Source organism: Pipra filicauda, unplaced genomic scaffold (genome assembly GCF_003945595.2).
Source record: "Pipra filicauda isolate LSUMZ 115617 unplaced genomic scaffold, ASM394559v2 scaffold144_size1929842_pilon, whole genome shotgun sequence".
Lineage (NCBI taxonomy): Eukaryota > Metazoa > Chordata > Aves > Passeriformes > Pipridae > Pipra > Pipra filicauda.
In genome coordinates this window covers 850,433-863,683 of record NW_024103929.1, presented here as the reverse complement: position 1 = coordinate 863,683, position 13,251 = coordinate 850,433, and the positions used below count along the sequence as shown (strand labels likewise).

The 13,251-nt window shown below is 44.7% G+C and overlaps 1 long non-coding RNA gene across 1 annotated transcript; it reads left to right on the top strand.

Annotated features, from left to right (window-relative positions):
• The first annotated feature begins 11,301 nt into the window (after nucleotides 1-11,301).
• Nucleotides 11,302-12,598, top strand: LOC120322706. Its single transcript, XR_005562550.1, has 3 exons — nucleotides 11,302-11,377; nucleotides 11,585-11,696; nucleotides 12,550-12,598. It is a non-coding gene; the product is annotated as an uncharacterized LOC120322706 (long non-coding RNA).
• Nucleotides 12,599-13,251: the final 653 nt, after the last annotated feature.

Here is a 13,251-nt window from a genome sequence, read left to right as displayed (position 1 = left end):
TAACTTAAGAGCTTGGATAAGATCAGGGGATTTGGATGGGCTGTTGGTGACGCAACCTCTGTGCCTCTAACTCCCTGTAAATTAATAATTTTCCATGGTTTATGTATACATTCCACTTCTCCATGCAATATGACACCGCAGGCAATGTGTTTCACCAGGCGTATTTCACATCCTGCCTTGCTCAGTCACTCAGCTCTAGCTCTGTGCCTCCCCAGGAATGTCACTGCCACTCATCAAAGACCCACTCCTTGTGCCTCCTTATGAAGCAGACTGTAAGTCCCAGCCAGCCCCCCCAGCCCTTACATACTTGTTCAGGCTGTCGATTGAGAGGTTTTCTGCTTACTCTTGTCTCATATAAATAAGGCATAATTTCTCTTTTAAAATACCCACCTTGAGGACTTTTCTGATAGATGATTTATGGGTTTATGTTTTCCTGTTCTCACATTTTATGTGTTTTGTAACCAGCTCTGGGTGATAGCAAGAGCCAGAGCTGCAGAGGAACAAAGCTGCAAATCCAGCACAAATCCAGTCTTGTTCATTGACATTTGCCTTAAATGGGTTATTAATCTTCCTCTTGGACATTACAGGATGAAACCAGGAATTGAATTATTGAATATTGTGAGAAATCAGCTTGTCAGTTTTTAGACTTATTATAATACTTAGTCTAAAATGATAATCCTCTACTAATCAAATTTCTGACTCCTTATATTAGCAGTTGTTCTCAGGTTAGGACGGCATAGACCAAATTTCACCTATTTGGTGCCCTTTTTGGATCATGCATTTGTCCTGCAAATAGACCCAGCCCAATCACTGTGATAATTTTTTCTTTTGGAATGATCAAAATGTCCTGTAAATGGAGACAATGCAGCTTTCAGGCACAGTGTTATGGCTTATGCTCAGAAACTGCAGACTGACATTTCTTTTTCTGCATGTAAACATGTAGTTAATGCTTAGGTATTTTGTACAAATCCTCAGTGCACAGCTGCGTAAGAAAGCAGAACTCTGGGTGCTGTGCAGCATCAGTGCTGCTCCCAGACCCCACCACCCATGTCAAGCTGTCCCTACAAACTTGTTGATCCCCTCACTCTGCAGGTGAGGTTTGAGAAGGTGAGAAGAATACTGTATTGCTTCATGACTCAGGAGAGGGAAAATACCTCAGCAGGCCCCATTCATGCTGATTCACGGACAAGATCTGCTTGAGTGAAGTCTCTCTCCAGCCTCTGGAGAGGCTCAGGACATGTGACAGGAAGGAGAGACCAGTGCCAGACTACCCTCCATCCCTGCCGTCCATGCCCAGACAGCCACCTGAGTGGGAATCCATATTTGGAAACCTCTTCTTGACCTTCCCATCCTGCCAACGCCCCCTGAGGTTTGTCAGCTCCGACCTTCCAGCCAGAGCAGTCCCAGCCAGACATAAGCTACAGTGACATGTGGGGCATTAAAAAGGTTCTCTCTGAATTTTTGGGGAGTTATAAATTAATTGCCCAAAATTTAATTTAATTACATTTTGGGAAGATATAGAAAATCTCAGCTCATGAAACATTTTCAATATAAAAAGCCATCAGCTTTTATTGTGCACAGAAGATTACTTGTATAGATATTTTTCTAAGATGTAAAAAACCCCAGTGTATTTAAGAAACCCATCCAGGACAGTCATGGAAAGGAAGAAAGGAGGAAAGCTGCCAGAGAGGCTATTGCAATTTCCCAAGCACAATACAAGAGGTTTCAGGTGTCCACAAAGTAAAAGTTGATGTCTGGGCCACTTGCCAGCATCGTCACTGGTTGTACATTCTTTGCAAAGGAAAAAGCCCATGAAAGGTCACCAATGCAAAAGAGAGGCTGAGTGAGGCTGGGAGAGAGCTGTGCACAGAACAGAGCATCTGCCACGAAAATGCAGGATCAATAATCCTGCCTATTATGATATAAAATCAGATCAACAGGGCTGGCTCTCATCCCACATGGAGAGCAGCCCCTGCCTCTGCAGATCTTCCAAGGTATGCTTTTAAGTGATTGCAAGCATTTCAAAGGTTTTCATTTTCAGAAACATTACATAAATAATTCTGGGATTTGAAATGCTCTTTGAAACTTTAAGACGAAAACCTGAATAATCCCCCCCTTTCAGGGATTATCCATTCTTCCTCCTTACACAAAACACATCAAGAAAAGAACATTTGGGATAAAGTCGGTGGGGTTATTAACAGTGACTATTTTTCATTCAAATCTTTGTTACGACTATCAGTGATCAAATACATCACATTGGTATGGATAAACCAAGGCAAATTGCAAGTTCAGCCTTCAAATAGCCTGAGCACAATGTTTCTTTGTATTCACGATGATAAATTTGCTTCTACAGTTTTTAATTAGCTGGTCACCATTACACTAAAATACTAGTGACAGAACTGGGCAAGTAATTCATAGGGAATAATTTACTCAATTAATTCAGGCATTTTTCTATTTTCTTATTGTTCATAGGGTGATTTAATATTCTCACATTTATGCCCTCCTTGAATGTGTTCATAAAATAAGCTCATCATATTACTATCTGCTCATAGCCCCTGCCTCGATCCCACTGGAGCAAGACACAGGATGTGTTCAGGGGCACACAGCAATCTCCAGAGAAGAAAAGACATGAAGATGGAGACACCTCTTATCTCAGAGAAAGGGTGATTAGAAGACAAGCAGTCAAAGTAAACAAAATAATACAAGGGTAAAATGCTGAAAAGGGCAGTTAATTTTCCTCTCCTAATACAAGAAAGAGAGGGTATTCAATGAAATTGCAGGCCAGAAACTATACATTGTCAAAAAAAAGTCTCAAAAAATATTACAGTGTTGGAATCTACTTCACAAGACAGTACCAGTGCCAAGAGCTTAGAGCAATTCAAAAGAGGATTAGACATTTATATGGATAATGGGAAAAATGGATCTGAGAATACAATTTTAAAAGCAATATAAGCCCTTTTGTTTCAGGGCATTGCCAAGGTTTGCAAGGTCAATTCCTTACAAGTGCTCATATTTGAAATTCAGAGTATGAGCGTCTTGGTCTCGTGTGCTCTAAGGACACAGCTTGCATGGTGTATTTCTCTTCCTTGCTGAGATAGGTAGAAATTCAAAATGGGTGAACAGTTTATACATATATCCTTGTCAATTTATTTTTTACAGCATTATCTTCAGCAACATCCCTTACCCCAGTGTTCCCAAGGGTGAGGAGGGTAGCCAGGTCATGATCTGGAGTGCAGACACTATTTCAAGAGGACATTTCTGAAGGGATGTTTCCAAAGATAACCCAGCTCTGTGGCATCAGCTGTGGCTGTAGGGGAAGATGAAGCCAATTTCCATTTGCAAAGGAAAGAGAAGGAAGAGGGCTGGCAGCCAGAGATGATCTGTGACTTCTCTAGGAGTAAAGAGCAGCACTTGGAAAGACATGGAGAGAGACCTAGGAGTACCATCACCTGCCAGCCTGAGTTGTCTCCCAGCACTTAGATTCTGTATCAGATAATAGAGGAGAGCCAACGCAAAAAGATACTAAGAGGTCCCTTTCCCATGTCAGTACCTAAATGTTCTGGATGTCATTGCATTTAGTAAAACCCTTCCTCATTTTTTGATACCCAGGCTTTTACAGCACCAAGAAAAACTGAAGCTTCTTTATAGGTGAGGGAGCTGAAGATCTTCTCCAGATGCTGTTTTGTATAGATTTCAAATCTTTAGACGTCAGCATTCAGATTTTATACTTCAGATTCACCACCTTTATGACATTTTCCCTCTATTTTTCATAGCACCCTCAGGCCCTTTGTGAGATGTGATCTGTAAAAAGGTAGGCATTTAATCAGCTTAGGCATTAAATAGGCTGTGACACAAGAGGCTGGACAATGCTTGCACAGTTCCAGTTTCCCTCCAGACCTGCTATGAAAAATCATCTCGTGTTCTGTAATGAGAACAGTAAATTACAGAAAGCACATCGGTTAAAATGGCCATGAATCTCCTGCTCTCCCTGATGAGACCCCCACTAATTAGAAAGGTGAAAGAGGATTTTCCTGGAGCAGAGCCAGACTTGTGCCTGTGTCACCATTTCACAAGGTTACTTAGTAGTTTGCAGTGCTGAGTTTCCATTTCTCCTGGGTATTTTAAGTCCTCGCTGCTGAGGCTGAACCTGGCCATGTTCTGCTGATGCACATTAAGTGATGTCAGCCAAGGCCACGGCTCAGGATTCCTCAGGGGAATTTCTCCTGTTCTGGTTTCACTATAAATAAGTGAATAACATTGTAGATGCAAGGGTCCTAACCATCTGGACTCCAAGCACAGTTTTAACTAATCTGTTTATGCCTCAACCATTTTGTCTAATATATCCTGTCCTGTGCTGCTGTGTACCCACACACACACCCTGAGCTCCAGGTGCATCCGTGACCCGTCCGGAGACCAAATGGCACAGCCTGGCCTCGACCACATTATTAAACTCTCCTGACCTCCCAAATTGTGTGGCTGCCTCCAGGCAAGCCCAAGGGAATGACCTTTTGCTGGCCCCTGAGCCAAGCCTGAAGTCCCTGAGATGCTGCCAAGGAACCTGTGCCCAGCATTGGTTACTATGAGGCAAATTCCTGGGAAAAAAAAATAACTATAAAGGCTACTGCCTGGCTCTAACAGGCAACTGGATGCCATATGGGATGAAAAAGTTTCACTTTAAAAGTTCCCATTTCCTCTGGGGCAAGGAGCACAGTTTGTTCTGTTTTGTTACTAAAAAAAAAAAGTAGAACTGACAAAATGATTTAGGAAACTGTGATTTCCTAGTCTGTTCATCACACCCTATCCTGACTGGTCCATGTGAGGCTGTGTAACACCTTCTATTGTTGCCTCTCAAATGCCATACACCTGTGGGAACTGAAAAGCGAACCCATAATATTAACCCAGCCTTTGACCAACACATAGAGCATCAAGTCACTCACACGACTGGAGTGCTACTCACACGACTGGAGTGCTGCTATGGGGGGCTACAAGCTCTTCAGAAAGGACAGGCAGGGTAGGAGAGGTGGAGGGGTGGCTTTATATGTTAGAGAGTCTCTTGACTCTGTTGAAGTTGAGGTCAGCAGTGACAAGGTTGAGTGCCTGTGGACCAGAATCAGGGGGAAGGCCAACAAGGCTGACATCCTTGTGGGTGTCTGTTACAGACCGCCCAACCAGGATGATGAAGGAGATGAATTATTCTACAAGCAGCTGGCAGATGTCTCAAAATCTCCAGCCCTTGTGCTCATGGGTGACTTTAACCTGCCGGATATCTGCTGGGAGCTTCATACTGCAGAGAAGAGGCAGTCAAGGAGGTTCCTGGAGTGTATAGAGGATAATTTCCTTCATCAACTGGTAAATGAGCCTACCAGGGGTAAGGCCCCACTAGACCTACTGTTTACAAACAGAGAGGGGCTGGTGGATGATGTAGTGGTTGGAGGCCGCCTAGGGCATAGTGACCACGAAATAATAGAATTTTCAATCCTCAGGGATGTAAGGAGAGCCATCATTAAAACTTCTACTCTGGACTTCCGGAGGGCAGATTTTGGCCTATTCAAAAAACTAATTCAGGGCATACCCTGGGAAACAACCCTTAAAGGCAAGGGGGTCCAGGAGGGATGGACATGCTTCAAACAGGCAATTTTGAGCGCACAGGAACAGGCTATTCCAGTGTGCCGAAAGGCAAGCCGGAGGGGAAGACGGCCGGCTTGGTTAAATAGGGAGGTTCTGAAAGAAATCAGGGATAAAAAGAAAGTTTACAGACTGTGGAAAAAAGGGCTGGCTACTTATGAAGAATTTACGAAGAGAGCTAGGTCATGCAGGAAAAAAATTAGGGAAAGAAAAGTGGAATTTGAAGTTAATTTGGCTAATTCAGTTAGGGATAACAAAAAGTCCTTTTATAAATACATTAATAGCAAAAGAAGGGGCAAGGAAAACCTCAATTCTCTGTTGGAAATATATTCTCTGGAGGGAAATATAGTTAACAAAGATAAGGAGAAGGCTGAGGTACTTAACACCTACTTTGCCTCAGTTTTTAGCAGTAAGACAGGTGGCCCTCAGAACAACTGGCCTCTAGAGCAGATAGACAGAGACAGAGAGCTGAATAGCCCTCCTGTATTCCAGGAGGATGTAGTTAGCAACTTACTGAGCCAGCTGGATCCTAACAAGTCTATGGGACCAGACGGGATCCATCCCAGGGTGATGAGGGAGCTGGCAGAAGAGCTTGCCAAACCGCTCTCCATCATCTTCCAACAGTCCTGGCTCTCTGGGAAGGTCCCAGATGATTGGAGGTTGGCGAATGTCACCCCAATCCACAAAAAAGGCTGCAAGCAGGACCCTGGCAACTACAGGCCTGTCAGCCTGACCTCGGTGCCTGGCAGGGTTATGGAGCAGATCATCCTGAGTGCAATCACACAGCACCTTCAGGATGGACAAGGGATTAGACCCAGCCAGCACGGGTTTAGGAGGGGCAGGTCCTGTCTGACCAACCTGATCTCTTTTTACGATCAGGTGACCCACCTGGTGGATGAGGGGAAGGTTGTGGATGTGGTCTATCTAGACTTCAGCAAGGCCTTTGACACTGTCTCCCAGTGTCTCCCACTCCTGGAAAAGCTGGTAGCCCATGGCTTGGACAAGTGTACCCTCTCCTGGATTAGGAGCTGGCTGGAGGGTCGGGCCCAGAGAGTGCTGGTGAATGGAGCTGCATCCAGCTGGCAGCCGGTCACCAGTGGTGTTCCCAGGGGTCTGTGTTGGGTCCAGTCCTGTTTAACATCTTTATTGATGATTTAGATGAGGGGATTGAGTCCATCATCAGCAAATTTGCTGATGACACCAAACTGGGAGGGAGTGTCGACCTGCTGGAAGGCAGGAGGGCTCTGCAGAGGGATCTGGATAGACTTGAGAGATGGGCTGATTCCAATGGGATGAAGTTCAATAAAGCCAAGTGCAGGGTCCTGCACTTTGGCCACAACACCCCCCTGCAGCGCTACAGGCTGGGCACAGAGTGGCTGGAAAGCAGCCAGGCAGAAAGGGACCTGGGGGTACTAATTGACAGGAAGCTCAACATGAGCCAACCGTGTGCCCAGGTGGCCAAGAAGGCCAATGGGATCTTGTCCTGTATCAAAAATAGCGTGGCCAGCAGGAGCAGGGAAGTGATCCTTCCCCTGTACTCTGCGTTGGTGAGGCCACACCTTGAGTATTGTGTTCAGTTCTGGGCCCCTTAGTTCAGAAAGGATATTGAGGTGCTGGAGCGGGTCCAGAGAAGAGCAACAAGGCTGGTGAAGGGACTGGAGCATAAGTCCTATGGGGAGAGGCTGAGGGAGCTGGGCTTGTTTAGCCTGGAGAAGAGGAGGCTCAGAGGTGACCTCATCACCGTCTATAACTACCTGAAGGGAAGTTCTAGCCAGGTGGGGGTTGGTCTCTTTTCTCAGGCACTCAGCAATAGGACAAGGGGGCACGGGCTTAAGCTCCACCAGGGGAAATTTAAGTTGGATATCAGGAGAAAATTCTTTACAGAGAGAGTAATCAGGCATTGGAATGGGCTGCCCAGAGAGGTGGTGGAATCACCATCCCTGGAGATTTTTAAACGCAGATTGGACGTGGCACTGAGTGCCATGATCTAGTAAATGGACTGGATTTGGACCAAGGGTTGGACTCGATGATCTCGGAGGTCTTTTCCAACCCAATCGATTCTATGATTCTATGATTCTATGAAGTCACTAGCAGGGAGCAAATATCCTTCCTGTTAGCAAGAGATAATATTCATTTTCTCCATCAGCCTCTCGGTGCACAAACAATGTCTGTCACCAGGAACTGATCTTAGAAATCTCTCACAAAGGACATCCTAGATGGTAATGAAGCTTCAGGTATATCTGAACAAATATCACTCCTATAATTGTCAGGTCAGCTCGCTTATGTTTAAATAGCACCGTCCACACACAGAATAGAAATAGAAATTTGCCATGTATCCCTTTCATCTTCCTCATTCTTTTTCTGTTAAAGAGGAGTGAGTTGGTACATCAGGTTTTCTTCTCTTTCCCTTTTTAAGTAATATCACTGCACTTTGTGGAGCACACCTCCTGCTAGGTCACCTAGCAGAGTCAGAGAGCCAAACCACCCAGAGACCAGGGATATTACCAGGAAGATGGCTAAGGGCTCTCACTAAAATAGTCCAACGGGGGTGATGCCAAAAGCACAGATTCCAGAACAGGGACAGACGGCAATAGGGGACTCTCATACAAATGTTACACCACGTCATGGTCTAGCCTTGCACCAAGTGTAAAAGGAGCCATCACAGTTCTTTCTATTAACTACCAAACAGCAGGATCTACATACAGTGAGAAGAGACAGGGAAAGCTCATTTTAAGGTATCCCTGCTGTCTGCATAGAGAGCTGGTAGTTGTGTTGTGAGATTGCAGCGTTCACCACCATGAAAGCCCAGGAGTGTGCTTTGGAAAGGTTTCTAGTCCATCTCAACACACTTGTTTGATGTACATTCAAAATAAAACATATTCTTTTTAAAGGATGTGATAGACCAAATGTGAACACGTGGGGGTATGAGATGCAGCATTCTAGTGAAGTAAAAGTACCAGGGCATCAGACTGGGCATGGGAATTCAATTTTCTGTTAGCAGGCTTTTGGCCTAGATGCACAAGTGCTCTCCCACACACTGCCCACAAGATAACAAAAAATATGGAACATTCCCAAAAGCAGTCTGGATAGAACCACACAGCTCTGGAGGTGAGAAAAGTTCCATAGCATAGACTAGGGCAGCCAAGCCAGACTGACTCAAGGTAGAGGCCAGGTTCTGGCAGGGCTTGATTCACTAGTGTTGATGCAGCTAAAGTCCCCTGGATACCAGGATTTGGTTTTTCCTGGGCTTACCTTTAAAAAAATGAGGCTGAGAAGGGAAAATGTTTTTCTCTGTCACTTCACCATCCAGCCTCTTTACTCACTGCCAATGACACCTGCAACAGCCCCATGGTCTGCTCTACTGTAACATTTGTATTTTCTTGCTGACAAATCACATCCTCTTTGAACGGCACCTACATTCAAAAACACCTTGCAGACACCTCCAGTAGGTTAGAGACACTGCTGGCACACCAACCATAACGCAAAACCTGCAGGGATTAGAGGGAGAGCATCAGCAAGAGACCACCAACCTTAGATGTATCTACAGTCACAATCCCTTCCTTTCCCTTTGCTGTGAGCAGAGAAGTGCCTTGGAGGAACAGGGCTTCCATTACTTTCTTCATCTGAATCCCTTTCATTTGCCTGATTAGCTGCTCTAATCAAAGGGGAAAGAGATGCAGTCAGATATCTTCCCATCTCCTGCACTTCCCCAGGCACTGACTTACACTAGACAATGGGAGCATCTCTGCTCATCACAGCTGGCATTTCAACCCAGAAAAAAGGGTAGTGGGGAAAATGAAAGAGTGGATGACGCACAGAAATGCGTGCACACAGACACAACAGAAGAGCAGACCCTAAGAAGCGACCTGTGGGGAGACACACAGAGGAGCTTTGTTGTTCTTCCATTTGGTGTCAGAACTCGACATGTAAAACAAGAGGGTTTTTAATTTTCATTTTCATTCATGATTGTCTGCTCTACAGAGCCTAATTAAAGTCCCTCTGTTTCCAGACCAGTGAAAATATGCAACAAGTATATAAATGCTTTCTCTACAAGCTGAAAAGCCAAAATTATGTTATTCAATTCTACTTAAGAAACAAGCAAATTTTAAACCTGGAGCAGCCTCAGAAGTAACTTTCAACTACAAAACAAAGCAATGTGAAAACACAGCTTTGAGAAAACATGGCCCTGCTTCTCATTTAAAAAGACATATTTATTGATGGTAAGATATAATGCACTTCAATCTCAGCTGAATAACTCACCTCAAAGGTTTTGAAAGAGACACAAATCTATTTTGAAAATACATTTCCTTCTGTAAGCATAAAAATTTTTCAATTTACACTTTTCAAGTATATCATCTTTTCTGAGCAGAAAAGCACATTAAAAGGTGAATGCAGAAGTCTGCAAACTTGCAACATTCTTTCCCAAGAAGATGTGGGGGTTTTGTGCCATAATAAACATAAACAAAACAAGGCAGCATCTAAGAAAATTAAGAGCTAGGCAAAAATGCAGAGGAAGGTATGACAGCAACAGAACACAATATTAAGCACTGTTTATGTATGAAAGTGGGCTTTGGGAGGGTTTAGTGCTTTGCAGTGTAATGTGCTTAAGTAATTCAGTCCAGAGACAGGAATTTGGGCTACTGGATCCTCCTGCCAGGAAGAGAAATTTCCTCCCTTTTTTGATGTCAGAAAAAATATATAACTGACATCAAGGCATCACCCTGAAAGAGGACCAGTGTATGGATCCTGCTGTGGGTAATTTTTGCCTTCCATGACACCTGGGTTTTTACTGCCTTTCCCTGCAGTGCTGTGCAGAGATCCCCTTCACTGTCTGAGAACAGTTAGATTTACATTTGAGTTGAGAACCATTTTCACTTTCCTCTGACATTTAGTCCTCTCTGCCTGCCTGGTTTTCATGTACTTTACATGCAGTAAGCACTGAATTTCAAAGCAAGTGGCGGCCCCGTGGCGGGGGCTTCCCGTGAAGAGGGTTCCTGTGAAGAGGGATCCGCAGGGCTGGGCAGCCCCCGGCCCACACTGGCAGATTGCAGGGATAAAACTGAGGCAGGTTTCCGCCTACAGGATTCACCTGCTTACAGGTTGCTCTAGGCTAGGATTTTACCATGTACATATGGCCTTACAACTTCAGCAGCTCCCGTTGTAGTTGATATCTGATGATAAGCTGCTGGGAATGGCTTTGGCACCTCCCCAGCCATTTCCTGAGGGAAGAGGTGAAAAAACTGCACTGTGGCAGCTTCCACAGCAGTGTAGGCACAGCGCTAACTGGGACATGCTGTTGCACAACAGATCCCATCTCTTCCGATAAGGACGGGAGGTGGGGTGCCTATGGCATCCTTAACCTCCTCTGCTAAACCCATCCCTGCATTTACTTATTACTAATGCCCAGCAGTCCACTGTAATATTAGAGGTGGTGTTTTGGGAAGGAGTATGTGAGAGGATAAGATACTGACACAAACGTTTGGAAATATTTGTTTCTGCATTGTACAGGCGAACCTGAACCCCCATGCTCTTATGTCTGCTGGTGCAAATGTACCAGGTGGGACTGGGAGCTGTGGTTTACTCACCTGTCATTTGCCCCCAGTGACATGGGGCAAATGGTCCCCTGTGGACCATTTGTCCCTAAACTATTTTTTCAGTTTGCAGAGACTTGTTGAGGAACACAGTAAACATGAAACTTAACCACTAGGCCGTATTCAGCTCCCCAGAGCAAATATTCCCAAGTATTTGGCACGTGAGTATGAAGACAAATAACTTTTTGAAAGCAAAGAGGGTGAATAAGAGCCCTGAAACACAGTGACAAGCACTGAGGTGTCCTCAGACAGGTCCCTATTCCTCCATCTCTCTGTCCTTCCATCCTGCCTTCCCTCCATCCCTCCTCTCACTGTTTCTCTGAGGATGAATTGGACCTCCCGTGCACCATGACTTCTTTTTTCAGCAGATCCAATCCTTTGGCACTTCTTCCGTGTAGCCATTCAGGAGCCATGACTTTGCTGGCTCTGTTCTGGCCTCCAGTGAGCACGACATCTGAGAGCAAAGCCTGCACAGTTTTGGTAAATTTAGCTTCTAATCATGCTGTGGCTTGATTCCCTGTTTGCAAAATGAGCATATTAATCCTTCCTTTATCCCACTGTTTATCAGCCTTGACTCACAAGATTGTAAACTTTCTATGGCAGGGCAGTCTATTAGGATGTGTGCTTGGTTCAACAGAGCCTTGAAACCCCTAGGAGTTTCTAAATGCTGCTGTTCATGTATTACCATATTATTCATCCTGATTAATTCCTGGGTTGTATCTTTAAGCAAAGATAGCTATTTCCCAAACCTTAACTTCAGAGTCCACAAGCCAGATTTATCCCTGCTGTCGTGCCATTAAGTTACATTACTGTTAATAATTCCTCTCTCTGAACGCACTGGCTTGTACTTTCCCATTTTCTGCTTCTTCTACAAGTGATAAAGGATTGCTTTGAGGAATTTTCATTGCAAAAGAAATCAATTCTCAGCTTGCAAGGGAAGATAGCACGGGCCATATAAGGTGATCGCATACCACCAGCATTCCCTTAACAAGAGAATATTTCTTCTTGCAAGCTGTACATCTGGATGCCAGCTTTCCAAATGCTGGGGTTGATCTATCAAACACTGCAAAACAATCTTTCTTTAAAATGAATGATGATGCAAATTGTTTTCAGAAAAGAAATATGTCAAAAAAAAGGAATATAAATTACAGACTGGACATGTTGGCAGAGGAGGAATGCTATGTGGTTTATATCAAGCTAATCCACTGCTGAAACTTTCCCTGATTTATGTTGAAATGGCAAGCCCAGACTAAAGGTAAAAGGGGCACATTGCCAACACAGACCCTGTTTCTGCAGAGGCTCTGCACATGCCTAACTCTCTGTGTGCTCCTAGGCTGCTTGGAGGAAGAGCTGCTTAATCCACCACCACCTCAGAAGCGCTGATGTTCCTCCAAGGCTGTGGGTGCTCACAAGAAGCCAGCCAAGCAAAAGCTGCTCAGCTGGATGCCCAGTTCCAGCAGCTAGGAGGAGGAGTTTAGTGAGCGATGGCATCTCCTCCATACCTGGCAGGCCTGGCTCCAAGATCAGCCTTGCTCTCAACCACCAGGGGCTAATGCAGGAAGGGAGGGCCGTCACGGAGGAGGCCCCGTTAGTCCCAGCATCACCACTACAGCACTGGCAACTCCCAGCCACGGGGCTCAGCTCCAGCCCCAGGGCTCAGCTTCAGCATGTTCACCCAGTGAACCTTCAGTCCCTGTGATAGGAAGATAGCAAAGACTCTTCACTTACTGTAATTATTGACAGTATGCAGTGCACAGCTGAGACCCCTTTCTATTTAACCACAGGTGTTCTTACTTGGGGGACATTTAATACTGTCTGTTACATGCAAAAATTCGATTGCATGAAGGAACATTGAAACTGCAACGTAAGGCACTCACAAGCTGAGAAATGCCAGAAATAAGATTGCTAATGTGTCCTTTATTTAGTCTATGTTTGTATATGCACTTGATAAGGTCTTTAATTACACGATCTCAAGTTTGCAGTTGTATTGTAAAACAAACACAGGGAAGCCCAAATCAAGCTGTACAACTTCAAA